We start from the raw sequence: 26,595 nt of genomic DNA on the forward strand, positions 1-26,595 counted from the left end.
TTAGCATGAAACCGAAGAACTTCCATAAATCACTAAGTTACCTCAATGGGGATTTGAATGTCCCCAACAATAAGGATTTCATATTTATTTTTAACAGTAGGTAGAGGTATTTGAAAACTTCCAATAGTGATTGTCGAAGATTTTTCAATAACATTAATACCATTCACTTCGAATTGATTCTTAGGAAAGTGCACCGTATGCTCATTAGCATTGATATGAAAAGTGACCTTGCTTTTATTGCAATCAATAACAGCCCCTGCAGTATTCAAGAAGGGTCTACCAAGGATAATCGACATGTTGTCGTCCTCGGGCATCTCAAGTATAACAAAGTCAGTCAAGATAGTAACATGAGCAACAACAACGGGCACATCCTCACAGATACCGATAGGTATGGCAGTTGATGTGTCAGCCATTTGCAAAGCTATTTCAGTAGGAGTGAGTTTATTCAAGTCAAGTCTTTTATATAAAGAGAAAGTCATAACACTGACACCAACTCCTAAATCACACAAGCAGCTTTCACATAATTATTTTTGATAGAGCAAGGTATAGTTGGTATCCCCGGATCTCCAAGTTTTTTAGGTATTCCACCCTTAAAAGTGTAATTAGCAAGCATAGTGGAGATTCCAGCTTCTTGTATTTTTCTCTTATTTGTGATGATGTCTTTCATATACTTTGCATAAGGAGGCATTATCAAGATATCAGTCAAGCGAGTACGCAAATAGACTGGCCTCAGCATTTCAGCAAAGCGTTCAAATTCTTCATCATCTTTCTTTTTAGTTGACTTGGGTGGAAAAGGCATAGGTTTTTGAACCCACGGTTCTCTTTCTTTACCATGTTTTCTAGCAACAAAGTCTCTTTTATCATATCTTTTATTCTTAGGTTGTGGGTTATCAAGATCAACAGGTGGTTCTATCTCAACATCATTGTCTGATTCTTTTTCATTATTTGTTCGAGTGTCTTCATGAACATCATCATTATCTTTTTCATTATCACTAGGTGAGTGTTCATTACCAGACTGAGTTTCAGCATCATAGATAGAAGTTTCATTATCATCATCAGGAGGTTTTTCTATTTCAGGTTCACTAGAAGTGTGCAAGGTCCTGTCATTTTTCTCTTTCTTTTTCTTTTTAGAAGGACTAGGTGCACTAGTATTAGCTCTTTGTGAATCTTGTTCTATTCTTTTTGGGTGTCCCTCAAGATAAAGTGGTTCCTGAGTCATTTTACCTCCTCTAGTTGCAACTCTAACAGATTCATGCATATTATGATTCATTTCATCAAGCAATTCTCTTTGTGATTTAGCAACTTGTTCTAACTGAGTTTGAACCATAGAAGCATGTTTTCCAACACCTCTAACATCATTTTATATTCTAAATAACAAGTCACTCAAGCGAGCAATCATATCAGAATTAGATTTCAATTGTTTCATAACATTTGCATTTAAGTGGTGTTGTTTTCTAATGTAGTTTTCAAACTCATAAAGGCATTGGCTAGGATGCATATTGTGAGGATTATCATTTTCATTGAACTTCATAAGAGAATTTACCTCTACTACCTTTGGTGGTTGTGGTGTATTAAGCCCATGTATTTCTTCAATAGGAGGTAAAATTTTAACATCCTCAGCTTTAATACCTTTTTCCTTCATAGATTTCTTTGCCTCTTGCATATCTTCAAGATTGAGATAAAATATACCCCTCTTCTTCGGAGTGGGTTTAGGCGGTGGTTCAGGAAGAGTACAATCATCATAATTTTTTAATATATTATTCAATAATTCTTTAGCTTGTCCAACAGTTCATTCCCTGAAAACACAACCAGCACAACTATCTAGGAAGTCCCTAGAAGCATCGGTTAGTCCATTATAGAAGATATCAAGTATTTCATTTTTCTTAAGAGGATGATCAGGCAAAGCATTAAGTAACTGGCAAAGCCTCCCCCAAGCTTGTGGGATACTCTCTTCTTTAGTTTGCACAAAGTTAAATATTTCCTGTAAGGCAGCTTGTTTCTTATGAGCAGGAAAATATTTTTCAGAGAAGTAATAAATCATATCCTGGGGACTACGCACACAACCAGGAGCAAGATTATTGTACCAAGCTTTATGTAACATCCCAAATTTTCAATTTGGAATGTTATACATTAGATCATCATGCATATCTTATTTTCTTGCATTTTGGTCGATCCTAGAAATTTCACGCAACTCAAGGACCTTCGGAGAGAGTTGGAGATTTCGTTGTTTTCATATTTGAGAGTTTTCTCAAGTTTGAAAAGAGGATCATTTGATTTATTTGTTTGATCTTCAATAATTTTTCCGATATCAAAAATATAAGAGGGGGAATAATATGACTTTCACAAAATTGAGGAAAAAATGAAGATTTAATAAATAGATCAAATTGTGGTTTTCCGGTGTTTATTCGCATTTTATTTGGATAGGGAAAAATGCGCGTTTTCGAAAATTGCATTTTAGGTCCGGAGTAAAGTTCATTTTGTTCGGCTCATTTTTAGGAGTCGGGGAAAATTTACTTTAGAATTTTTGGAGCCTGTTTAGATTTTCTTTTCTGTGTTTTTCTGTGCGCGAAATCAGTTAAAAAAAAGAGAGAGCCAGGCCAGCCGGGCCAAAGGCCCAGCCAGCCGGCTGCCTCCCCAGCCGCGCGCGTGCCAGTGCCAGGCGCCAGGCGCCAGGCAGCCGCCGCCGCTTCCTAGGCCGAGTCCTAGTTGGACTCTAGGCTACCTTTTTCCTTTGTTTCGTTTTTCCTTTTCCTACTCTATTTCTTGTCCCCTACCCCAAGTAATCTCTCCCCTCTCCTATATAAATACCCCCATAGACCCCCCCCTCTCCTCACACCAAAAACCCAAACCCCCTCCCCTCCCCAAGCCGCGTCCCACCCCGCGCCCCTCACCCGCCGCCGCCCCTATAGCGCCGCCGCCGCCGCCCTAGCACGCCGCCGTCGCCACCGTTCGCCCCGCCTCGCCGGAGGTAGCCCCGTGCCTCTCTTTTTCTTCCCCGCGGTTCAGTTCTTTTAAAAGAAACCGTTCCGGTTTTCTTTTCCGGTTTTTCTCTCCGATTCTTCGTTTCAGTTTCTTTTCCGAAACCCTAGATCGGTTTTCCGTTTTCTTTTTCGGTTTCTTTTCCGAAAACCCTAGATCGGTTTTCGTTCTTCTTTCGGACCGTTCGTCTCAATGAACGTGATCACCGATTATTCCCAGTTAACACGCCCGTTCGTTTAACCGTTCGTCTCTTTCTTTTCGTCGGATTTATTCCGCGATCGCGATCTCAGATCCGATCTTCGTTCTAGTTTATCTTCTCGCCCGTGTATCGGAATCAGGTGATTCAAGCGCCTGGAGTTTCGTCTCGAAACCGCCGTTCCGTCTAATCAACTTGAACAAGTTTTTGTTATGGTAAAATTTGACCTAGTTTCAACTTGCTAGAACCGAGTTGTTTTCTTCCGCCGTTTGTTTTCGTCGTTTGTTCGGTTCGTTCTTTCTTTGCAACCGGAGTTCTTAAGTTGAACTTTCTGGTTCGTTCTCTCGTTCGAGTTTTACCTGTGCATTAGATGAGTACTTATTGTGTGGTTACGATTGCTTGATTACGATAGATTGACCGGAGTGTGACGAGTAGATCTATCACGAGTTTTGAGTGCGAATCATCTTCATCAACATTGCAGGCAAGTTCACACTTTGATCATACCTTTTTCTACAACCCAGTTTTATTGCGTTAGATCAATCCTCTCACATTGCATTATTAGGATCTAATTAAATTGTGGGATGGGAAGTAGATGAGGTAGTACCTATTACCTGTATTATTATGAAACCTTTGGGAGTTACTTCTACGTTTGCTTATTATGCCATGCTATGCTAGTAGACGTGGATTGGGTGAGTGATATCCATGACAGATGTGAGTTGATAATTTTAATGGTTTATCTAAGGTGGCAACTTAAACACACATCTGGGTGGATTGAGGCACCTGATGTCTATCAGGACTTGCCTGTTTTTTTTGGACCGCCACCCAGGCTCAAAGGGATCATAAGATCTTTCATGCTAGAAACTTCCGTGTGCAGCCACATGCTACTATGGGCTCTGGCATAGTTGACTAAGTTGTGCGAACTCTTACGGGGTGGACTAGCAGATGTAGGGGTTGTAGGTGGTACGGTCTACCCCACAAGTAAGGTGCTAGCGCTTCTGAAAGACTATGTCTCGGTCATCCGTTTCTCAAACACCATGTAGTGCGAGAAAACAAACGGAGGCGATCGAGTCATGTGGGGAAAAGTGCGCAAACCTCTGCAGAGTGTACAAACTAATCATGATTAGCCGTGTCCCCGGTTATGGACAACTTGAGTATCTAGTACTTGAATATCATGTGAATCTCAACATGTTACTTCTAATTAATGTTGTTGGGTTTTAATTATTTTTAATTGGGATTGAGAATGCTGTCAACCATTCTCAATGTTCACAACCACCATGATAGTTAAATAAATTTATTCCTTTGCAGTAGGGAAAAATTGGCTTTACGCAAAAACCTTATAACCATAGAGCTTTTCCACCAGCCAAATATGCATGTAGTGATAGCCATTGTTCATCATTCTCTATGGTGTGAATTTGCCAGTACATTCAATGTACTGACCCTCTGTGGCTGCAACGTCTCATGTTGCAGGAGTATCTTATGACGAGTAAGTGATACGTTAGGGTTACGATTTCTACACTCAACTTTGCCGTTGGTGTTGATGGGAATCCACAACCTTGTTGCTTCCGCTATTTGGATTGAGGTAATAGTATTTACGTTACTTTATACATGTGATTTACCTCTGTTATAAATCCTTCGAGTACTATGTGTGTCAGCATACCGATCCAGGGATGACACGTAAGCACAGAGACTTGACCCATTCGGGTCGGGTCGCTATAAGATGGTATCAAAGCACATGTTGACTGTAGGACGTGACTCTAGAAACTGGCAAGCCCATAGCAAAGATTTTTCTCTACAACTTTCCCTTTCAAAAAGATCTTTTACCTCTCTTCTCTTCCGAGCTTATTCAAAAATTCCCTTTAGTGAGACCATACCCCTTTCCCCTTTTGACCACACGAAGATTCGACTGATGAGACCACCCCAAGAAGTACAGGATATCAGACAAGTAAGACCAGTCGGAATGAAGAGGATTTTACCATACATTATGATACTGGAAACTACAGCTGTTGAAGACTCTGAAGACTAGGAGACTTGGAGGCTCTGAAGAATCCCCAGATTTGTATGACCTAGGAATGCTACCCTTATGGAACTTGGCAGATTATGGAAGTTGTCAATACCCGAGATCAAGGTGTATCGGAGAAAGACTGAAACAGGTAGTATGAGAACTCGAAGTTTTGTCAAAGAAACCCTAAGGCGGGAGATATCAACTGTGGAGAGATAGCTCATGGAAATGACAAGAGCAGAAACACGGTTATCCGTGATGTCATCGCCCGCTGATGCTATTGTCACCATGCTGAGTTAAGGATGCAGTTTTAACCTTAGCTGGTGTATCACCAGGATCTGGAGTAGTACATCAAGAAGTTTAAAATGGAGCTCCAGGAAGTCGTATTAGACAAGGAAGTATTTCATGAGGAACTCAGGATCCTGAAGATGAGAGTAGCCAAGCTGGAGGAGCTACAACCTAGAGATACCAGAGAATTGTCAAGAACTGAAGGACAGTATGACCATGGTTCATGTGAAGGATGTTGAAACCTAGAAGTTTGAAATACAACTCCAGAATATTAAAGGATGTCACGAGAGTTTTCACGTCAATAGAGATGATCTGGCAAAAGAACTTGAGAAAGACAAGTATGGTCGGAAGAAGCCATTGGAGACATGAACAAGACTCGAAGAGTTTGGCAACGTTGACCATTAGAAGACCAAACCCCTGTTATATACCTACGTTAGATGCGATGATTGTGAGCTGTCATTTGTTTGATGTTTTTCGACAGCCACAACAAAAATCTGTCTTTTCAAAACTTTTGTTTGTATTGTGTGCATCCCTCTCTCTTGATCTTTCTTATATCACCCCAAACACATGGACCCAATAGATGATGAATGGAGATGAGCTTGTATTTTCTGGACCGATGAGTCAATTGGAGACAGACCGATGGATTCAGAACATGGAGGATCATATGGAGAACAACCCTATAGTCGGAAAGGATATGGCCCAGCATGCTCTTCAATGCTTTGAAAGAGGTGCTGCTACTTGGTGGAGGATGTATCAAACCATCAATGGATGGCAAGGAGTAACCACTTGGAAAGAATTTAAGTTGACCTTGCTAAAGTCTCAGTTTGTGTCCTAGAAATTGAAGCCTTATGGAAAGGATACGAAGAAAACTTGTGCATGCAAGCTTTGTGGAGAAATAGGACACAACCATAAAGAACACAAGGATGAATGCCCTAATTGTGAAGGAAGTCACCCAGTTGAAGAATGCCCAACTAGGCAGATCACTTGTTTCTTATGTGAAGGCACTACCCACTACCCTGCTCAGTGTCACATTTACCCCTTGGTACAAAGAACCATCCAGCAGAAGGAAGAAGCAATGAAAGGAGCCCTCATGGAAGGTTTAGAAGAACCTGTGATGAAGAAAGAGGTGGAGGACACACCCAAAGAGGAACCAATTAAACCCTACACCAAGTCTTGCTATTCATGTGGAGAAGAAGGACACATCTCCCAGAATTGTATGAATGGGAATCTAGTAGAATTCCCGGCTGAGGAAGTAGAGTATGACCCACAGGAAATAGAAGCTCTGATTGGAATGGAAAAGTCCAGAAAGAGAAACAGATTGGATTCCAGGAAGGACCTGAGTCATATCATCTGTTACAGGTGCAAGGAGTCAGGGCACTACCTCCGCAGTTGCCCAAAAAGGAAGCCAAGGACCCGAGGAGGCTATATAATCACAAGGAAACCTCGAAACTTGTCAGAAGTAATATGTTTTCGTTGTAATGAAGCAGGGCACTTTGCCAGAGAATGCCCCAAGGAGAAGGACACTTGTGCTAGATAGTTGAGTTTGCAACAAAAGAAGTGGAGTAGTAGAAGTGAGAACATTTTCTTTTATATTGAGGTGGTGAGTTGAGACATGTAATGGAGAAGCAAGAGATTGTAATCATTTGAGAATAAATGAAGTAGCATCGTTGGTACTGATATGGATTTTATGAGTTGTTACCCTGTGAAGAAGAATTTTGCCCATTTTTGAGGATATGAGAAATATGGTCTATGGAAGATTTGTGCATTTTAAGGGTGGTAGTACCCTATAAGAACCGTTGACCCCTGGAAAAGATAAGGATACTCCACTGCGTGGATTTTGGACAAAATGAATACGAGTTTTGTCTCGATATGTGTGATGCCCCAAGAGTATGTGGGATGAAGTTGGAGACCGTCAGTTGTTTGGACCAAATGGGATCAAGGAGTCGGAAGAGAATGTTAAGTTGATTCGAGATAGACTGAAAGTAGCTCAGTCCAGGCAGAAGAGTTATGTAGACTCAAAAACTCAAGGAGGTAGTCTATGAAATTGGAGACCGAGCATGTCTTCATGTGTTCCCACTGCGAGGAGTTAAACGAATTGGAGTTAAGGTAAAGTTAGCCCCGAGATTTGTAGGACCATACTGAGTTTTGGAGCGTATGAGAGAAGTGGCCTACAAGTTGGAGTTACCCGAAGGACCGTCAGGAGTTCGGGATGTGTTTTCACGGTTCCCAGTTGAAGAAGTGCCATGCAGAGATGGCCAATATTCCTGTGTAAGGACGCTTGACCCTGGAAAGGATAATGATGTTCCACGAAGTGGAATATGGACTTCATAAGTATAAGTTTTTATCTCGGTATGAGGGATATCCCACGAGGATGAAGAGATAAATTACTATTGGATATAAAGGAGGTATGATGTTGGAAATATGGATCAATGGAAACTCCATGATGAATCTGAGTAATCATGTCCTAGTTTGGTGCCAATAGAAGGAAGACAGTACAATTGGATGGATTTAAGAATACTAGGAAGTTGGAAGTCGGAACAATGATCAATTGCCCGATGATAAGTTCAAGGACTACAAGTGATGAGATGGGCCATAACCCACAGGCCCCAAGACCTTCCAAGAAGCAAGCACACTCTTGCTGGAGGAAAAACCCTGGAAGAGGATATGCCCTTATCGATAGACGATCTTATAGGAGTAATGCAAAACCTGAGAGTTGTGAAGGAACGATAGATGGTTGTTTGGCTTGCAGAATCTATTGATTTATCCGAACTTGGTTCGTCGACAAGAGAAATTCTGCAATGCTTGTGAGGATGACCGAGTGTTAGAATGCGAGATTCGCTAAACCGTATACAAGGTAATGATTTGGGTGCGGGCTGGATTGATCACCATACCGACTTACTCTTATTATTCGCCTTGCTATATGGGATGGTAAATCTGAGTGACTTGCCTATAGTAGAGAGACGACGATATTAAACCTTGTTAAACCTTAGAATGGTATAAGAATTTTTCCCTTGTACACGGCAGCTTTTGCCAACCGTAGGTTATACGGTGAGGATCAACCCAGACCCATTTCCTGCAGGAGAAACCATAAATTGTTGACCACCATGAGATATCGATAGTTGTTTAGTTTTGGCGCCCGACCCATCAGCTAAGAAGACCCAATCTCGGAATAACCTTACCAAGAGGAAAGGACAGAAGAATTGAGGAAAAGGTTATGCCACTACCGGAAGAGCCAGAGAAGGAATTATCCTGAAGATCTGAGAAGACCGACACTGTCAAGAATAAGGATGGAGTATATGAGTTTTGATGGAACCGTAACAATGATTCTAAGGGTGGTAGCACCCCAGACACCGTGTGATGATCGATGGATTTTGAGAAGACCCCCAAACCCTAACCTTTTCTTGCTAGCCTCTCCGAATCTCGAGGACGAGATTCCTTTTAAGGGTGGTAGGTTTGTAACATCCCAAATTTTCAATTTGGAATGTTATACATTAGATCATCATGCATATCTTATTTTCTTGCATTTTGGTCGATCCTAGAAATTTCACGCAACTCAAGGACCTTCGGAGAGAGTTGGAGATTTCGTTATTTTCATATTTGAGAGTTTTCTCGAATTTGAAAAGAGGATCATTTGATTTATTTATTTCATCTTCAATAATTTTTCCGATATCAAAAATATAAGAGGGGAATAATATGACTTTCCCAAAATTAGGAAAAATGAAGATTTAATAAATAGATCAAATTTGGTTTTCCGGTGTTTGTTTGCATTTTATTTGGATAGGGAAAAATGCGCGTTTTCGAAAATTGCATTTTAGGTCCGGAGTAAAGTTCATTTTGTTCGGCTCATTTTTAGGAGTCGGGGAAAATTTACTTTAGAATTTTTGGAGCCCGTTTAGATTTTCTTTTGTGTGTTTTTCTGCGCGCGAAATCAGTTAAAAAAAAGAGAGCCAGGCCAGCCGGGCCAAAGGCCCAGCCAGCCGGCCGCCTCCCCAGCCGCGCGCGTGCCAGCGCCAGGCGCCAGGCGCCAGGCAGCCGCCGCCTGCTTCCTAGGTCGAGTCCTAGTTGGACTCTAGGCTACCTTTTTCCTTTGTTTCGTTTTTCCTTTTCCTACTCTATTTCTTGTCCCCTACCCCAAGTAATCTCTCCCCTCTCCTATATAAATACCCCCATAGACCCCCCCTCTCCTCACACCAAAACCCAAACCCCCTCCCCTCCCCAAGCCGCGCCCCACCCCACGCCCCTCACCCACCGCCGCCGCCCCTATAGCGCCCGTCCGCCGCCCTAGCACGCCGCCGTCGCCACCGTTCGCCCCTGCCTCGCCGGAGGTAGCCCCGCGCCTCTCTTTTTCTTCCCCGCGGTTCGGTTCTTTTAAAAGAAACCGTTCCGGTTTTCTTTTCCGGTTTTTCTCTCCGATTCTTCGTTTCGGTTTCTTTTCCGAAACCCTAGATCGGTTTTCCGTTTTCTTTTTCGGTTTCTTTTCCGAAAACCCTAGATCGGTTTTCGTTCTTCTTTCGGACCGTTCGTCTCAACGAACGTGATCACCGATTATTCCCGGTTAACGACGCCCGTTCGTTTAACCGTTCGTCTCTTTCTTTTCGTCGGATTTATTCCGCGATCGCGATCTCAGATCCGATCTTCGTTCTAGTTTATCTTCTCGCCCGTTTATCGAATCAGGTGATTCAAGCGCCTAGAGTTTCGTCTCGAAACCGCCGTTCCGTCTAATCAACTTGAACAAGTTTTTTGCTATGGTAAAATTTGACCTAGTTTCAACTTGCTAGAACCGAGTTGTTTTCTTCCGCCGTTTGTTTTCCGTCGTTTGTTCGGTTCGTTCTTTCTTTGCAACCGGAGTTCTTAAGTTGAACTTTCTGGTTCGTTCTCTCGTTCGAGTTTTACTTGTGCATTAGATGAGTACTTATTGTGTGGTTACTATTGCTTGCTTACGATAGATTGACCGGAGTGTGACGAGTAGATCTATCAAGAGTTTTGAAGTGCGAATCATCTTCATCAACATTGCAGGCAAGTTCACACTTTGATCATACCTTTTCTACAACCCAGTTTTATTGCATTAGATCAATCCTCTCACATTGCATGATTAGGATCTAATTAAATTGTGGGATGGGAAGTAGATGAGGTAGTACCTATTACCTGTATTATTATGAAACCTTTGGGAGTTACTTCTACGTTTGCTTATTATGCCATGCTATGCTAGTAGACGTGGATTGGGTGAGTGATATCCATGACAGATGTGAGTTGATAATTTTAATGGTTTATCTAAGGTGGCAACTTAAACACACATCTGGGTGGATTGAGGCACCTGATGTCTATCAGGACTTGCCTGTTTTTTTTGGACCGCCACCCAGGCTCAAAGGGATCATAAGATCTTTCATGCTAGAAACTTCCGTGTGCAGCCACATGCTACTATGGGCTCTGGCATAGTTGACTAAGTTGTGCGAACTCTTACGGGGTGGACTAGCAGATGTAGGGGTTGTAGGTGGTACGGTCTACCCCACATGTAAGGTGCTAGCGCTTCTGAAAGACTATGTCTCGGTCATCCGTTTCTCAAACACCATGTAGTGCGAGAAAACAAACGGAGGCGATCGAGTCATGTGGGGAAAAGTGCGCAAACCTCTGCAGAGTGTACAAACTAATCATGATTAGCCGTGTCCCCGGTTATGGACAACTTGAGTATCTAGTACTTGAATATCATGTGAATCTCAACATGTTACTTCTAATTAATGTTGTTGGGTTTTAATTATTTTTAATTGGGATTGAGAATGCTGTCAACCATTCTCAATGTTTCACAACCACCATGATAGTTAAATAAATTTATTCCTTTGCAGTAGGGAAAAATTGGCTTTACGCAAAAACCTTATAACCATAGAGCTTTTCCACCAGCCAAATATGCATGTAGTGATAGCCATTGTTCATCATTCTCTATGGTGTGAATTTGCCAGTACATTCAATGTACTGACCCGTTTCGGGCTGCAACGTCTCATGTTGCAGGATTATCTTACGACGAGTAAGTGATACGTTAGGGTTACGATTTCTACACTCAACTTTGCCGTTGGTGTTGATGGGAATCCACAACCTTGTTGCTACCGCTATTTGGATTGAGGTAATAGTATTTACGTTACTTTATACATGTGATTTACCTCTGTTATAAATCCTTCGAGTACTGTGTGTGTTAGCATACCGATCCAGGGATGACACGTAAGCATAGAGACTTGACCCATTCGGGTCGGGTCGCTACACTTTAGCATCACCCTTTAATGAGAAAGGAAATAATTTGAGAATAAAGTAATACTGAGTTTTCTCATGATGAGTAAAAAGGGTGGCTATATCATTCAACTTAGTAAGATGTGCCACAATAGTTTTAGTTTCATAACCATGGAAAGGAATAGATTCAACCAAAGTAATTAACTCTGGGTCGACAGATAATTCGTAATCCTTATCATCAATAAAGATTGGTGAAGTAGCAAACTTAGGATCACATTTCATTCTAGCATTCAAAGATTTTTCTATATATTTGCATAGTAATTTCTCTAGATAATCTCTATCCTTAAAAGCAAGAATATCTCTAGGTGTCTCCTCATTCATAACATAACTTTCCGGTACCTTAGGCAATTCATATCTAGGAGGGCTAGTTCTAGCAGGTGTTTCAGGACATTCAGTTTCAAGCTCAACAACAGATTTAACAACATCATGTTGTATAACTCTACCAATTTGTTTATCAAGAAAATCACCAAGTGGCACATCATCATTATCAAGCAAGGTACTAGCATCATCATAAGCATCATTCATAGTAGAAGTAGCATCATCAATAACTTGCAACATTTCAGAATTAATAGCATGTGGTGGTGTTGAAAGTTTACTCAAAACAGAAGGTGAATCTAAAGCAGAACTGGATGGCAGTTCCTTACCTCCCCTCGTCTTTGAGGGAAATATCTTAGTCTTTGGATCCTTCAGATTTTTCATAGTGATAATATGATAATAATCCCAAGGGACTCAACAAATATAGCTATGCTCCCCGGCAACGGCGCCAGAAAAAGGTCTTGATAGCCCACAAGTATAGGGGATCGCAACAGTTTTCGAGGGAAGAGTATTCAACCCAAATTTATAGATTTGACACAAGGGGAACCAAATAATATTTGAAGGTATTAGCAGCTGAGTTGTCAATTCAACCACACCTGGGGATTAATTATCTGCAGCAAAGTGATCAGTAGCACAATAGTTTGATAGTTTTGATAGTAGTGACAACAACAATAGTAATAGTAACAATGATAGCAGTAATTTTATAACAAGTGTAACGGTGATGATAGCAGTAGTAACTTAGCAGAAACAATATAAGATAAATTCGTAGGCATTGGATCGGTGACTTGTTGGATGATATTCATCATGTGACAGTTATAACCTAGGGCGATACGGCACTAGCTCTAGTTCATCGATATAATGTAGGCATGTATTCCGTAAATAGTCATACGTGCTTTATTAAAAGAACTTGCATGATATCTTTTGTCCTACCCTCCAGTGGCAGCGGGGTCCATATTGGAAACTAAGGGATATTAAGGCATCCTTTTAATAGAGAACCGGAACAAAGCATTAACACATAGTGAATACGTGAACTCCTCAAACTACGGTCATCACCGGGAGAGTCCCGATTATTGTCACTTCGGGGTTGCCGGATCATAACATGTAGTAGGTGACTATAACTTGCAAGATCAGATCTAAAACATGGATATAATGATGAATTCATAAACGGTTCAGATCTGAAATCATGGCACTCGTGCCCAAAGGGACAAGCATTAAGCATAGCAGAGTCATAGCAATATCAATCTAAGAACATAGTGGATACTAGGGATCAAGCCCTAACAAAACTAACTCGATTACCTGATGAATCTCATCCAACTTCTCTCTGACCAGCGAGCCTACGAAGGAATTACTCACTCCCGGTGGGCAGCATCATGGAATTGGCGATGGAAAAGGGTTGGTGATGACGAAGAAGGAAGACCCCCCTCTCCGGAGCGCCAAACTGACTCGAGATCTGCCCTCCCAAGGAAGAACAGGGCTTGGCAGCGGCTCCGTCTCATGGATCATGATAATTCTTTCTCCCTGATTTTTTTCTCCGTAAATAGGAATTTATAGTGTTAGGGTTGAGGTCTGCGGGGCCACCAGGTGGGTACAACCCACGTGGGCGCACCAGGAGAGGGGGGCACGCCCTGGTGGGTTGTGCCCACCCAGGGGCCCCTCTCCGGTAAGTCTTGTCTCCAGAAATTCTTATATATTATATAAAAATTCCTCGCAAAGTTTCCTTCCATTCCGAGAACTTTTATTTCTGCACAAAAACAACACCAGGGTAGTTCTGCTGAAAACAGCGTCTGTCCGGGGTTAGTTTCACTCAAATCATGCAAATTAGAGTCCAAGACAAGAGGAAAAACGTGCGAAAAAGTAGATACGTTGGAGACGTATCACAACACCATCTCATCTCAAACCATAGTTCATCTCTTGTGTTCAATCTTGTTACCGGAACTATAGATTTGTGCTTGTGGGTGACTAGTAGTGTTAATTACATCTTGTAGTTGATTACTATATGGTTTATTTGGTGGAAGATTATATGTTCAGATCCAATATGCTATTTAATACCCCTCTAATCTTGAGCATGATTATCATTTCAAAATAGTTACTTTTGTTCTTGAGGTCACGAGATAAATCATGTTGCAAGTAATCATGAGAACTTGATATGTGTTTGATATTTTGATAGTATGTATGTAGTTATTCCCTTAGTGGTGTCATGTGAACGTCGACTACATGACACTTCACCATATTTGGGCCTAAGGGAATGCATCGTGGAGTAGCAATTAGATGATGGGTTGCGAGAGTGATAGAAGCTTAAACCCCAATTTATGCGCTATTCGTAAGGGACCGATTGGATCAAAAAGTTTAATGCTATGGTTAGAATTTATTTCTTATACTCTTCTCGTAGTTGTGGATGCTTGCGAGAGGGTTAATCATAAGTAGGAGGTTTGTTCAAGTAAGAAAAGCACATAAGCACCAGTCCGCCCACATATCAAATTATCAAAGTAGCGAACACAAATCAAACCAACATGGTGAAAGTGACTAGATGAAATTCCCGTGTACCCTCAAGAACAGTTTGCTTATCATAAGAGACCGTTTTGGCCTATCCTTTGCCTCAAAAGGATTGGGCTACCTTGCGGCACTTTTGTTACTATTATCGTTACTTGCTCGTTACAAATTATCTTGTTGTCAAACTACTCTGTTACTTACAATTTCAGCACTTGCAGACATTACCTTGCTGAAAACCACTTGTCATTTCCTTCTGATCCTCGTTCGGTTCTACACTCTTACTTATCGAAAAAAGCTATAATTGATCCCCTATACTTGTGGGTCATCTGTACTTGGTATGTCTTGGCCTGGCGTAGATCTCCCCGGCAACGGCGCCAGAAATTCTTCGTGCTACCTCTTGAGCTTGCGTTGCCTTTTCCATTGAAGAGGAAAGGGTGATGCAGCAAAGTAGTGAAGGAAATTTGCCCTAGAAGCAATAATAAAGTTGTTATTTATATTTCCTTATATCATGATAAATGTTTGTTATTCATGCTAGAATTGCATTAACCGGAAACTTAGTACACGTGTGAATACATAGACAAACAGAATGTCACTAGTATGCCTCTACTTGACTAGCTCGTTGATGAAAGATGGTTAAGTTTCCTAGCCATTGACAAAGAGTTGTCATTTGATAAACGGGATCACATCATTAGAGAATGACATGATTGACTTGACCCATCCATTAGCTTAGCACGATGATCATTTAGTTTACTGCTATTGCTTTTTCCATAACTTATACATGTTCCTATGACTATGAGATTATGCAACTCCAGAATACCGAGGAACACTTATTGTGCTATCAAACATCACAACATAATTGGGTGACTATAAAGATGCTCTGCAGGTGTCTCTGATGGTGTTTGTTGAGTTGGCATAGATCAAGATTAGGATTTGTCATTCCGTGTATCGGAGAGGTATCTCTGGGCCCTCTCGGTAATGCACATCACTATAAGCCTTGCAAGCAATGTAACTAATGAGTTAGTTACGGGATGTAGCATTACGGAACGAGTAAAAAGACTTGCGAGTAACGAGATTGAACTAGGTATTGAGATACCGACGTTCGAATCTCGGGCAAGTAACATACCGATGACAAAGGGAGCAACATATGTTGTTATCGGTTTGACCGATAAAGATCTTCGTAGAATATGTAGGAACCAATATGAGCATCCAAGTTTTGCTATTGGTTATTGACCGGAGATGAGTCCCGGTCATGTCTACACAATTCTCGAACCATAGGGTCCGCACGCTTAACATCGGTGACGATCGATATTATGATTTTATGTGTTTCGATGTATCGAAGGTTGTTCGGAGTCCCGGATGTGATCACGGGCATGAAGAGGAGTCTCGAAATGGCCGAGACATAAAGATCAATATATTGGAAGACTATGTTTGGACATCGGAATGGTTCCAGATGAGTTTGGGAATATATCGGAGTACCGGGAGGCTACCGGAACCCCTCGGGAAGTATATGGGCCTTATTGGGCCATAGTGGGAGTGAGGAGAAGGGAGACTAGAAGCCCCCCCAAGCCCAATCCGAATTGGGTGGGGGTCGGCCCCCCTTTCCTTCCTCCTTCCTTCCTCTCCTAGTCCAACTAGGGAAGGCGGGAATCCTACTCCCGGTGGGAGTAGGACTCCTCCAGGCCGCGCCATAGAGGGTGGGCCCTTTCCCCTCCTCCACTCCTTTATATACAGGGGAGGGGCACCCCATAGATACACAAGTTTACAATTATCTTAGCCGTGTGCGGTGCCCCCCTCCACCATAATCCACCTCGGTCATATCGTTGCAGTGCTTAGGCGAAGCCCTGTTCAGGTAGCTTCATCATCACCGTCATCATCACCATCCAACTAAGGAAGGGGGGATCCTACTCCCGATGGGAGTAGGACTCCTCCAGGGCGCGCCATAGAGAGCCGGCCCTCCCCCCTCCTCCACTCCTTTATATACGGGGGAGGGGGGCACCCCATAGATACACAAGTTGACATTGTCTTAGCCGTGTGCGGTGACCCCCTCCACCATAATCCACCTCAGTCATATCGTTGCAATGCTTAGGCGAAGCCCTGTTCCGATAGCTTCATCATCACCGTCATCAAGCTGTCATGCTGACGAAACTCTCCCTCGACACTCAGCTGGATCTAGAGTTCATGGGACATCACTGAGCTAAACGTGTGTAGATCGCAGAGGTGCCATACCTTCGGTGCTAGGATCGGTCAGATTGTGAAGACGTTCGACTACATCAACCGCGTTGTCATAACGACTCCGCTTACGGTCTACGAGGGTACGTAGACAACATTCTTCCCATCTCATTGCTATGCGTCACCATGATAGATCTTGCGTGTGCGTAGGATTTTTTTTTGAAATTACTGCATTCCCTGTAGGTGTCAAAACCGGCGGATCTCGGGTAGTGGGTCCCGAACTGTGCGTCTAAAGCAGATGGTAACATGAGGCAGGGGACACGATGTTTACCCAGGTTCAGGCCCTCTTGATGGAGGTAACACCCTACGTCCTGCTTGATTGTTCTTGATGATATGAGTATTACAAGAGTTGATCTACCACGAGATCATAGAGGCTAAACCCTAGAAGCTAGCCTATGGTATGATTGTATGTTGTCCTATGGACTAAACCCTCCGATTTATATAGACACCGGAGGGGGCTAGGGTTACACAGAGTCGGTGATAAGGGAGGAGATCTACATATCCGTATTGCCTAGCTTGCCTTCCACGCCAAGGAGAGTCCCATCCGGACACGAGACGAAGTCTTCAATCTTGTATCTTCATAGTCCAATAGTCCGGCCAAAGGATATAGTTCGGCTGTTCGGAGACCCCCTAATCCAGGACTCCCTCAGTAGCCCCTGAACCAGGCTTCAATGATGATGAGTCCGGCGCGTAGTTTTGTCTTCGGCATTGTAAGGCGGGTTCCTCCTCCGAATAATCCATGGAAGATTTTGAACACAAGGATAGTGTCCGGCTCTGCAAAACAAGTTCCACATACCACCGTAGAGAGAATAATATTTCCAAAAATTTAACCTGCTGACACGTTTAGCAACATGTCATCATGTCATGGCCTAGTCATTATTCGAACCATTTTTCTCAACCAGCACTGCACATATCGTGAGGTGATTTTCTTGACATGTCTTGTCAAAGCAGAGATCGTGTCCGCCTATCACGGGATTCTCATCAATACGGATGTGGGTAACCCAACCGTGCCATCAATTACGGCGCTTGGGAAATAAGAGGTTTTACCAGGTGAGGGGGGAGGCACACCACCTCTTTCGCCCTTATAAAGGGACAAGGATTCACCATTTTCACCCGCGCCTTCTTCCCGATTCATTCCCTTCTGCTCAGGCTCCAACGCCCAAGCGTTCATCTTCTCTTCCCACAGAAGGCCTTCCAAAGATGTCCGAATCCGGAGCAGGAGGCAAATGGATGGCCTCTACCATCCGAGAGAAGGATATCAAAAAGCTTCAGGAGGCCGGGTATCTGGCCAAGAAAATTAGCCACCGTCTCCCGACGGCGGGACAGATCGTCCCTACACCGGAACCCCATGAGAGGGTTGTATTCCTCCCTCACTTTGTCTGCGGGCTAGGGTTTCCCCTCCACCCGTTCGTTCGCGGCATCATGTACTATTATGGGATCGATCCTCACGATCTGTCCCCTAATTCCTTCCTCAACATATCGACATTTATTGTCATGTTCGAGGCTTTCCTCCGCATTTCGCCGCACTTTGGTTTATGGCTGAAGGTTTTTAATGTGAAGCCCAAGGTGGTGGGCGGCGAGCACACCAAGTGCGTGGGCGCTATGGTGAGCAAGATGCCCAACATCATATGGCCAACGGGAACCTTTAATGATTCTGTCAAGGAGTGGCAACAGTAGTGGTTTTACATCACTGAGCCGTGCGGCAAGGAGTGGGCCGCCTCTCCCGAGTTTCGATCCGGCGCCCCTCTGCGGCTTACATCCTGGATCAAGAAAGTCCTGGACTGGTCCTCGTCCGACGAACTATCGGTGCTTCAGACGTGCGTTAAAGATATGGGAGATAAGAGCATTGAGCTTGTCAATGTAGTCCAGGTGATGTTAGTCCGCCGGATACTTCCTTGTCGACACCGGACTTGCAATCTATGGGATTTCGATCCAGCCAGGCACCAAACCTTGCAAAGGTTCTTCGGCTCCTCGCACAAGGACATTTGGAAGGTGCTTTTCAAGTCCAGCAAATCATGGCCGGACTCCGCCGAAGACCGCGGGTACCAACAGTCTTGCAAGTTCGGTGAGTTTATCAAACTTTTCTATCCGCATGACCCAAAGGAAGCGCTTAACGCATGTTTACTCAACTCCCCCAGAGTTGTACGAAGAAGGCGGAGTGGATCCATTGTCCGGCCCCGCTGCTCGAAGACCTGGCCATCCCACTTCTGACGAAGATGCTGGTCCCGGCGCCCTACAAGGTGCCGAAGAAGATGGCCGAAAAGGAGGCCAAAAAGGCTCGGGGCGGCCTTCGTCGTTGCGGCACTTCGGACATAATACCCGAAGGCTCTGATGCCCGTTCTGCCTCCGAAGAGGATAAAAAGGAGGAGGAAGATGAATCCCCTGCAGGGGGGAGGAGGAAAAGGATGACCTCCGCACCCTTGAAGGCCGAACCGCCCAAAAGGGGAAGGGCTTCTCTTCCGGAGGAGTCCACTGTCGCCGCTGACAGCGACCTGACATGGGATCCCAGGGCCCAGCCCCTGGTCAACTCATAAGTGTATAAGATCTGAGTACGTTTAAGCATCCGGACTCATCGTGGCTTAGCAGTTTAACCATAAGCCATATTTTTTGGTAGGCCGGTGAGGTCCCGTACCAAACAATCCTCATCAGAGGACCTGCTGAGCTCAAATGCTATGGAGAGTGGGACGCCCCAAAAGGCCCCTTCCTCCAAAAAGGTGCATAACACCGAGGCTTCATCCCAGGAGGACCCCGGCCAAGGAGGAAAGGAAGAAACCGTGAAGGCGGTGCCTGGAGGTCAAACCGCAGGGGGCGGACGCATGGGGGAAAATATTCCCATAGGGTCTGACGGCGGAGGCGACCTTGAGTTCGGCTCCTCACCGGATGCGATTCCAAAGGTGTATACGGCTCCAGAATCAAGAAGGCAGCCTCCCTCAGCTGGAGGGAGCGTGCCTGTTCCGCCGGCAACCTCTGTCCATCCAGAGGTGTTGGATGCTTTGTTGGTGGCGTTACGAGACGCCTCCATTGTTGATGAACACCATGCCCTTATGGGTGCGGTGATTGAGAAGATTCAGTCAACCGAGAGTGGACTGAACGAAGCCTGTATCAGCCTTATAAGAGGCTTTGAGGTATGTTTTATAAGTTTGCCGAAGAGTGTCATAGTATAGATAGTAGCCCCTGATACCCTGTTCGGTGAAAGAAGGAACCGGACAGGGGATCGCATTGATGATCACAGGAAGACTTATTGAGTGATATTGATTTCTCTTCTGTTCCAAGCAGATACCTATATCGGCTGCTGCCTCTCGTACTGTGGAGATTTTCGGATTGAATCAAAGTCTGGAGCAGGCCATAGAAGAAATTGGCCAATTAAAAATGCAGTTGAGGGATAAACAAGGTATGCATGGAGTTGCGTGCATTTATTGTGAAATAAATGTTCGGTAGGAAATAAGCCGCATAATTTTGTGCTAGGGGTTATGACCGAAGTCGAGGCCCTCAAAAGGGCCGTTGCCGAGGCCGAGAAAAAGGCGGCCATGGAGCGGACTCTTCGTGAGAAACACGAAGGCAGAGTTATTAAAGCTAAGCAGGAGCTGCAAGACGCCGTAAGTAAATGCAAGGCCTTGGAGCAGAGTTTAATGGAGAAGGAGTCCGAACTCACCAAGGCGCGTCAAGCCACGAGCGAAGCCCGGGGGGAAACCCAAAGCGCCCTGCAGGGGATCCAAGAGGCGAGGAAGATCGCGTCGGGTAAGGCTTTTCCCATGTAAAGAAAGTATTTGAAGGGAAAACTATGTTTCTGATTGTGAATCCGGACTTCTCAGGTGTATTTGCCGAGCTACCTCACAGTATATCAGATGCCGCGCAATTCTACCGAGCCGAAGGAAGGAACACCGCTGATAAGCTCTTTTGGTCACAGTATTTGGCACCGAATTATCTGATGCCTTTTGCCGATCAACTGAAACAGCTGATCGAACTGCATAAGGCGGCGGAACTAGCCATGAAAGATATGGTTATCCGGCTATGGCCTACCGAGCCGATTCCAGGCAGCTACTTCGGGCTCGTGAGGCGGCTTATAAATGCTTGCCCTCGACTTGATGTCATCAAGCGGTCGGTCTGTATAGAAGGAGTGTGAATGGCCTTAGCCCTCGCAAAGGTGCACTGGGGTAAGATGGATGCCGAAAAGCTAGTGACCGAGGGACCGCCAGAGGTGAAGGAGCACCGCAAGCCCGAATTGTATTATAAGAGTGTCCTGAAAGGATCCTACCTTGCAGCGGAGCTATGTACCAAGGACATCATATTTCCATGAATGCCGATCATTTTTTTCCTTTGTAATGTTTGAACAAGGTCGTTTATATGTTGCCTGTTATAAAAAGTTTACCCTCCTATGCGGCCGTTTGTATGTTAAGGCTGAGAGTTGGCCAATCGTCGGCTTCTGCCCCCACGTAAGAAGTACGGGGGTGTTCGGGATAAACCTGAGCACTCTTTATCCCAGTTTTGGGTCCTCCAAGGGAGGTGCTCAGCACAACGAACCAGGCAATCAGACTATAGGGATTTATCACTCTCACTTAGCCATAGGAGCTTTAGTATGGTCGGCACAGCCCCTTGTGTTCGGAAGACCGTACTAGGGGCTCCATAAGCGCCTGATCGGAGAAAAAGCCGATCCATCGCACGCTGCATTGGTTATGGCATTATGCGGGAGAAATCCTTAAAGATTTTGTGACCGCTTGAACAGCTGACCAGCTCGCGCCGTATCATGACAGTTAGTTTTCAGCTTTCTCTACTGAGGTGCTCGTCCGGAAGAACCGGGACACAATCGTAGTAGTTCTCCCAGTGCTACCTTAGCCGATATAGCGGAACGTAAGGTACCAAAACATGGGAGCCGGGCAAACCCAACTATTGACCCAAGACATGATTCGGAGCTGATGCATATAATGCTATAAGTTCGGGGTGCCGAACTTCCATGAAGGTGTTCGGACTTTTATTGCCGTGTTACGGGGAAAAGAAAGCCCCTGTCATATTTAAGGCATGTCGCTGTGTACGGATGCCATTTGACAAAATGATTTCGATAAGAAATAATCAGCAGATAAACGTCATATAAATCCACATGTTGCATTCGAATAATACGTCTATGCGTATGGGTACAAGTAATGTGATAAAGAAAGGAGTTGTGATAGCAGAACCTGCTGTGACTAGGGGGAAGAGGTTGAGTGCGGATCCGTATTGTAGCCGTACGTTCGCTGCGGGGAATGTCTAAGGATCCCCTGACGCGTTCGAGCTGCCTCTGTGGAGTCCGTCCCGGTCGGTGCAAAGGTGAACCTGCAAAGGAAATATAAGAAATGTTTGCATGCCGGAGGGCGGTTGAACCGCTGAGTTCAGCCTGTCATGGCCTTCGTCGGAGTGTTTAGTTGAGCTCTGGACGAGCCGGGGTATCCTTTCGCGAAGTAGTTCGGAGCCCCTTGACGGTGTCCGGGAGCCTGGGCGTCGACTCGAGGTTCGGCTGCAAGGTGCTGCTCGTTGTTCCTGCTGCTGAGGCAGTGATGTATTTGTTGGTGCCGAAGGAAGGTTCGGCCTTGCCATGAACCGTGATGACGTCGCGTGGACCGGGCATTTTGAGCTTACGGTAGGCATAATGTGGCACTGCGTTGAATCGAGCGAATGCGGTTCGCCCGAGCAGTGCTTGATAGTCACTACGGAAAGGGGCGATTTCGAAGATTAACTCTTCGATACGGTAATTTTCTGGTGATCCGAATATTACCTCGAGGGCAATGGAGCCTGTACAGCTAACCCCCATACCTGGTATGATGCCTCTAAAAGTGGCTTTAGTGGGCTTGATCGCTGAATGATCGATGCCCATCTTGCACACTGTGTCCTCGTAAAGCAGATTTAAACTGCTACCTCCGTCCATAAGGGCTCGAGTGAGGTGGAACCCGTCTACTATTGGGTCGAGGATTAGTGCGGCTGGATTGCCCCGATTGGCGTTAACCGGACGATTCGTGCGGTTGAAGGTGACTGGCCCTAGCTTATATTGTGGGACAGCGAGTTCCGTTGAGCCTCGTCCCTAAGGGTGCATCTCTGGTCCAAGTGGGCAATTTGGGTGGTATTTACCACATTCACCGATTGAATATGGGGGGGGGGGATTTCTTTTGCCCTCCTGTGTTCGGCGATCTGGGCTCTTCGTCGCTATCGTCGCTTTGAGACCCCTCTTCTTTTTTGGCGCCTGCCTTGCTGGCTTGTTTGAAGACCCGACATTCTCTGTTGGTATGGGTGGCTGGCGTTTCTGGGGTGCCATGAATTTGGCATTGGCGAGCGAGTATGTAGTCCAGACTGGATGTACTCGAATTTGTATTTTTGGGCGGCCCTTTCCGCTGACCGGACTTTGAGCCCCTGAACCCGGCATTAACTGCCGTATTTTTGGCGTTTTCGCCATATTTGCGGCGCTTGTGTTTTGCCGTTGCTATCCCTGGCTTGTGATATGCCAGGTTTGCTTGCTGTATTGGTACTACAAGCGAACCAACTATCTTCGCTCGCACAAAAGTGGGTCATAAGTGTCATGAGGGCTGCCATAAATTTTGCCTTCTCTTGGCCGAGGTGCCGGGCAAGCCATTCGTCATGGATATTATGCTTAAATGCCGCTAAGGCCTCTGCATCTGGACAGTCGACAATTTGGTTCTTCTTGGTTAGGAACCGGGTCCAGAATTTCCTGGCCGATTCCCCTAGCTGCTGAGTTATATGACTTAAGTCGTCAGCGTCCGGCGGTTGCACGTAAGTGCCCTGGAAATTATCCAGGAATGCCTCTGCCAGGTTCTCCCAACTTCCTACGGAGTTGGTCGGCAAGCTATTGAGCCAATGCCGAGCCGGCCCTTTGAGTTTGAGCGGGAGATACTTGATGGCATGTCGGTCATCCCCGCGGGACATATGAATGTGGAGGAAGAAGTCTTCTATCCATACCGCGGGGTCTGTAGTACCATCGTATGATTCGATGTTTACGGGTTTAAACCCTTCTGGGAATTCGTGATCCATTACTCCATCAGTGAAGCATAAGGGGTGTGTGGCGCCTCTGTGCCGGGCTATATCGCGATGCGGTTCATACGAGTCTTGTCTGCCGTGTCCGGCTCGGCCGGATTTGCTTTTAGTGTATCCGGTGTGACGATCATCGTCGCGTATTGGTGCGTGCCCCCTCGATCCGTAGATCGATCTTGCATGTTTTGCCTTGTTTTCAAATACGTCTCGCAGGTCTCGTGTGTTGCCCCAGGCCTTGGTATTTTTGTTTGAGTGGCGGCGGGGTGTAGGCTGAACTTCAAGCCGAAACACTTCTCTGGCTTGGCCACGAGGCGGCCGGTCAGCCGCATCGTACACTGGTGATGTAGGTTTCAATGCTTCCTCCTCGAAGTGGGGTACCAACCTGCGCTTTGGGTAATTCTTGGAGGGGCGCTCGAGTTTGTATTCCTCGGCCGCAAGGACTTTGGTCCATCTGTCTGCTAGCAAGTCTTGATCAGCTTGAAGCTGTTGTTGCTTTTTCTTCAGGCTATTTGCTGTGGCCATAAGCCGGCGCTTGAAGCGCTCCTGCTTGACGGGATCCTCAGGCACGATAAATTCTTCATCGCCGAGGCTCACCTCGTCTTCGGAGAGAGGCATGTAATTGTCCTCCTCCGGTTCTCCTTGTGCCACCTACTCTGGAGGGCTAGCTTGTTCATCCTCCCGCTCTACATCGTACTGGAGGGGATTGTGGTTGTCTTCGGCACTATCTAGAGTGTTATTATCTCCTGTGCCGGTATCACTACTTTTGTTGTGGCGGGACTTAGAGCGGCGCCGCTGACGTCGGCGCTTGGGTTGCTTCTTGGAGGGGTCATCCTCCGCTGTCTCGTCGCCATTGCCTTCTTTGGGGGTGTCCACCATGTATATATCGTATGATGAGGTGGCGGTCCGGCGCCCTATGGGCGGTGGTTCCTGTTCGTCTCCTGCATCATCGTCCATACCGTCGATGTCTTCAAAGTTGAAGTTGAGCACGTTGGTTAAATCGTTGACAGTGGCTACTAAGTGGGTGGTGGGTGGGCAACGAATTTCTTTGTCGTCCGCATCCCATTCTAGTTGGACATAGTTCGGCCAAGGTTCTCCTGACAAGGAGAGAGACCTTAATGAATTTAGCACATCGCCGAAAGGTGAGTGCTGAAAGATATCCGCAGAGGTGAACTCCATGATCGGCGCCCAGTCGGATTTGATGGGCGCAGATGCAGGCGACTCGGAGACCATGGCCAGAGACGAATCCAGTGGTTCGGCGACACGGCTCTCGTAAGGGGTGAAGTCAGTATACGGCTTTATCGCCACTGAGATTGCGGTCTCCATGGCGGGGTCTATCCCTCCGCTCTCGGATGGCGCAATTTGCTCCAGATTGACAGCCGGAATAGTTGCAGATGCGATCTCCCGAATATTGTCCGATGGTAGAGTTACGTCATGCTCGTCGTGACTGTGCAGCGCACCTGACACGGGCTCGAATCCATCGAAGATCAAGTCTCCGCGGATGTCGGCAGTGTAGTTCAAGTTTCCAAATCTGACCTGATGACCAGGGGCGTAGCTCTCGATCTGCTCCAGGTGGCCAAGCGAATTGGCCCGCAGTGTGAAGCCGCTGAATACAAAGATCTGTCCGGGGAGGAAAACCTCACCCTGGATCACATAGCTACCGATGATCGAAAGAGCCATCAAGCCTTACAGTGACGACACAGTGGAACTCTCAATGAAAGCACCAATGTCGGTGTCAAAACCGGCGGATCTCGGGTAGGGGGTCCCGAACTGTGCATCTAAGGCAGATCGTAACAGGAGGCAGGGGACACGATGTTTACCCAGGTTCGGGCCCTCTTGATGGAGGTAATACCCTATGTCCTGCTTGATTGTTCTTGATGATATGAGTATTACAAGAGTTGATCTACCACGAGATCGTAGAGGCTAAACCCTAGAAGCTAGCCTGTGGTATGATTGTATGTTGTCCTACGGACTAAACCTCCGGTTTATATAGACACCGGAGTGGGCTAGGGTTACACAGAGTCGGTTACAAGGGAGGAGATCTACATATCCGTATTGCCTAGCTTGCCTTCCACGCCAAGGAGAGTCCCATCCGGACACGAGACGAAGTCTTCAATCTTGTATCTTCATAGTCCAATAGTCCGGCCAAAGGATATAGTCCGGCTGTCCGGAGACCCCCTAATCCAGGACTCCCTCATTCCCCAACAGTGATATCAGAGCCAGGTCTATGCGTAGATGTTATATGCACAAGTAGAACACAAAGAAGTTGTGGGCGTGGGTATATACATATTGCTTGCTGTCACTAGTTGATTCTTGATTCAGCGGTATTGTTGGATGAAGCAGCTGAGACCGACATTATGCATACGCTTATGCGAGACTGGTTCTACCGACGTGCTTCGCATATAGGTGGCTGGTGGGTTTCTTTCTGAAGATCAAAAAGCAATCACTATACCGCGTTGTGGCTTTTGATGCGTAGGTAAGAACGGTTCTTGCTCAGCCCGTAGCAGCCATGTAAAACTTGCAACAACAAACTAGAGGACACCTAACTTGTTTTTGAAGGGCATGTTGTGATGTGATATGGTCAAGACATGATGCTAAATTTTATTGTATGAGATGATCATGTTTCGTAACAGAGTTATCGGCAACTGGCAGGAGCCATATGGTAGTCGCTTTATTGTATGAAATGCAATCGCCATGTAATTGCTTTACTTTATCACTAAGCGGTAACGATAGTCGTAGCAGCAATAATTGGCGAGACGACAACCATGCTTCGATGGAGATCAAGGTGTCAAGCCGGTGAGGATGGTGATCATGA

Source organism: Triticum aestivum, chromosome 1A (assembly GCF_018294505.1).
Source record: "Triticum aestivum cultivar Chinese Spring chromosome 1A, IWGSC CS RefSeq v2.1, whole genome shotgun sequence".
Classification (NCBI taxonomy): domain Eukaryota; kingdom Viridiplantae; phylum Streptophyta; class Magnoliopsida; order Poales; family Poaceae; genus Triticum; species Triticum aestivum.